General features: G+C 41.6%; 1 pseudogene; it reads left to right on the top strand.

The window, feature by feature from the left end:
• Positions 1 to 1,827: 1,827 nt before the first annotated feature.
• Positions 1,828 to 4,074, top strand: part of LOC111813280 — a 3,666-nt pseudogene continuing 1,419 nt past the window's right edge.

The following is a 4,074-nucleotide window of genomic DNA, read 5'->3' on the forward strand; positions in this document are numbered from 1 at the left end:
AAAGGATAAAGGGAAGTGGTCGCCAGCTCTGCACATATCATTATAAGGAAATAGGGTCAGGCTCAGCCAAAATGGAGACAATTGCTCTTCAAGAAGAGCTGCTCAGGTGGTCTCCACAACTGTGAGATAAACAAACCTTTCCTTCCTTTATTTTGAGTGTCAGGTATTTGTCCCAGCAACAAGAGAAGAGTAACTGAGAAAAGATAGAAGGTAGTTGGATTGGAAGACAAGAAGGTGGTCAGTAGCTGACATGTCAGACCTTGTGGGTTTTGTCCAGTCTGTGGCTCGTTGCTCCTTGGAAAGGGAGGGAAGCTTTGACATTGAAAGGGAGATACCACAGCGGTCCGAGCCCAAGTGACTAGGGCTTCTCTCAAGCTTGTGTGCTGAGGAAACTCAGATGTTGGCCTTATCTCCTAGACTAAACTCAGCAAATCAGCCCATGAAAATTTCTGCATTGAGACAAAAAAAAAAAAAAAAAGGATCCATGAAAAAGCAACACTTGGAGAGTAAGGAGGCTGCGTCTGGCTCCCGCTCTCACAGCCACTGCAGTACATTGAACTCCACAGAGACAGTGTCAGGACAAGTGAGAGCCAGATGGGCACTGGGGGACTCTGTACCTCGCTGAGGAAAACACGTAAACATGGACAAAGGAGATCTTAAGAAGCCGAGAGGCAAGATGTCGTCATACGCATACTTTGTGCAAACTTGCTGGGAGGAGCACAAGAAGCACCCAGATGCTTCTGTTGACGTCTCAGAGTTTTCTAAGAAGTGCTCAGAAGAGGGGAAGACCATGTCTGCTAAAGAAAAAGGAAAATTTGAAGATATGGCAAAAGTGAAGAAGGCTCGTTATGAAAGAGAACTGAAAACTTATATTCCTCCTAAAGGAGAAACAAAAAAGAAGTTCAAGGATCCCAGTGTGCCCAAGAGGCCTCCTTTGTTTTTCTTCTCATTCTGTTCTGAGTATCACCCAAAAATCAAAGGAGAACATCCTGGCCTCTCCGTTGGTGATGTCGCAAAGAAACTTGGAGAAATGTGGAATAATACTGCAGCAGATGACAAGCAGCCATATGAGAAGAAGGCTGCTAAGCTGAAGGAGAAGTATGAAAAGGATGTCGCTGCTTACCGGGCTAAAGGAAAACCTGATGCAGCAAAAAAGGGAGTCATCAAAGCTGAAAAAAGCAAGAAAAAGAAGGAAGAGGAGGATGAGGAGGAAGATGAGGACAAGGAAGAAGAAGAAGATGAAGAGGATGAGGAGGATGAAGAGGATGATGATGAATAAGTTGGTTCTAGCACAGGTTTTTTTTTTCTTGTCTATAAAGCATTTAACCCTCCTGTATACAACTCACTCCTTTTAAAGAAAAAAATTGAAATGTAAGGCTATGTAAGATTTGTTTTTAAACTGTACAGTGTCTTTTTTTTGCATAGTTAACACACTACTGACTGTGTCTTTAAATAGTGGTATTTTCACTAGCCACTCACCTTGCCTGGTACAGTATGGACTTGTACATTGGCAGGGAAATTTAAAGCAGGTTCTCGTTGGTGCACAGCACGAATTAGTTATATATGGGGACGGTAGTTTTTCATCTTCGGTTGTCTCTCATGCAGCTTATAAGAAATAATTGTTGTTCTGTTAACTGAATGCCAATCTGTAGTTGCAAAAGAAAAAAGAGTTGAAATTGTTTTGTTGACATTCTGAATGCTTCTAAGTAAATACAATTTTTTAAAAAAGCAACACTTACTATCTTGGGCTTGGTAGCAAGGAAGAAGACAAGTAGTGGAAATATTGCAATCTGAAAAGCAGACGGAAAGGTGATGAAGAAGCTGAAGATGGGTGGTGGAGAGAGAAATAACATGCCGGACCCTCAAGCCAGAAATGTTACTGAGAGCCAAGAACAGCTTAACAGACAGGAAATCGGGCTCAGAATTCCCAGACTAGGATTTGTCATAAGAAAGGCAAAAGGGGACACGCTTGGAAGTCCTCAGCGACTGCAAGGCAGGCCATGCCAAGTAGGGGGAAGAGCAAGCATCTTCCAAACCATCCAAATTGGAACTCTAGTTTGTCAAGTCCCAGCGTGCTTTTTAAGTCTCAAGGTAATCAAAACTGTGCTGGAGCCAGATTCAGTGAGCCATCGTTGCCAGGTGCTGCTGGGTTTCTGCTTCCTTTCATCCTTCAGATAAGGAAATAATGACCTTTCAACTAAAGTCTTACTTAAAGTACAGGTATATGGGCTGGGGAGATGGCTCAGTGGAATAAGCACTTCCCTGGCACGTTCAAGGGCCTGAGTTCAATCCCCAGTTCCGCAAAAAACAAATAAATACATTTTTTTTTAAAGTACAGGTATAAAGACGCTTAAATTTAGTTATATTTACAAACAGCGGTTAACTGGTCTGAAAGAAAGTTACTAGAGAATCTGTATAAAGCTGAGGATGAAAGCTATAATCAGGCTTCATCTCATTTGTGTGGTGTGCACTGTGACGGAGGAGGATCAGTGCAACTTGACATAATTAATGATGCTGGACAAGGTTCTCGGTTAGGTGACTTTTAAGTGAAATCACTCAGTTTAGATTTGAGAAATCAAGACTTGGCATGCCTGTAATCCCAGCTCTTGGGAGGCTGTAAACAGGCAGATCATGGGTTGGGGAGATGGCTCAGTAGAATAAGCGCATGCCCGGCAAGTGCAAGGCCCTGAGCTCAATCCCCAGATCCACCCCCCTCCAAAAAAAGGCGGATCGGTACAAGTCTGATCTAGTAGTGAGACTCTGAACACCTGTAGACCCTTCCTTAAACAAACAAACAAAAAGTACAAAAATAAATAAATAAATAATATGAGTGTGTTAGGCCTCAAAAAATAGAGATTTGAGAGATCAACTTTTTTATTTAAGACTCATGGGTCAGATTTACTTGGAGTGACTCAGATTATAAGCATCTAAGCTGACTGACACAAGTTTGAAAACCGGGCAGACAGCTCAAAGTTTAACTGTCTTAATAATCAAACCAATAACATGTCAACACCTCAATGAACTGCCAAAACAAAATGTAAATTTTTCTTAATAACTGCATTTTACTAAATTGTACCATGCTAAATGTGTAAAGATCACTTGGGGTTTATTACAATGAGGTATGATAAATACCCTGGCGGCCCTTAAAAAAACAAAAACAAAAAAACAAGAGAAACCAGTAGGTATCTGGCAACAGATGCCCCAAAGCTTTTCTATAGTTTTCTAAGTACATCCTTTTTGCGGCACACCTCTGCAGAAGCCATTCTGACAGTGACCTGGCTTATCCTTCAAAGTTTAAACTGGGAAGTGATGTAATGTGAAAAATTAAGTACCTAGGGGAAAGGAGCCATGCAAATACATGTAATAAGCTTGTAGCATTAAAAAAAAGAATATACTAGACAGAGACAGTGAAGACAAACATCAACCAGAAGGAATAGATCAAGAAAGGCAGGTGGGGGCTGGCCAGATGGCTCAGCAAGTTAAAGACCCTGCCTAGGCAGACAGGGGCCCGGGTTCTATCCCCAGCCAGTCGAGCCGGCCCTGCCCCCCAGGGCGTGCTGAGACAGAGATTGAGACCAGGCGGGGGTGATATGGCACCTGTAATCCCAGTGCTTCTCAGGCTGAAAACAGGAAGGATGACTGCAAGTCTAATCTGTGTAGTGAGACCCTGTAGACCCTGTACTATATACATGAAAATATTTTAAAAACTAAAAAAAAGGAAAGGCAATGGTTAAACAAAAAAAGGAAACGTCAAGAGAAAAAGATTATAATGACAGGAACAAATCAATATCTTTCAGTAATAACTCTCAATATGAACAATTAATTTGAAGACAACACTATGCATTACAACAAAACTGTGAAATACATATTATTTTATTCAGTAATAACTCTCAGGATAAATGGCCTTAAATCAATCATTAAAGACACAGTCTGACAGACTGTACCAAAAACCAGAGTCAAATAGCCCATTGCATTTGAGAAGCTCATCTTTTCCTAAAAGAAATTCGTAAGAAGGAGTAGAGGGGACCAGGGAGATGGCTCAGTAGAATAAGCGCTTGCCTGGCAAGTGCAAGG

This window comes from Octodon degus, unplaced genomic scaffold (genome assembly GCF_000260255.1).
Source record: "Octodon degus isolate 3935 unplaced genomic scaffold, OctDeg1.0 scaffold00178, whole genome shotgun sequence".
Classification (NCBI taxonomy): domain Eukaryota; kingdom Metazoa; phylum Chordata; class Mammalia; order Rodentia; family Octodontidae; genus Octodon; species Octodon degus.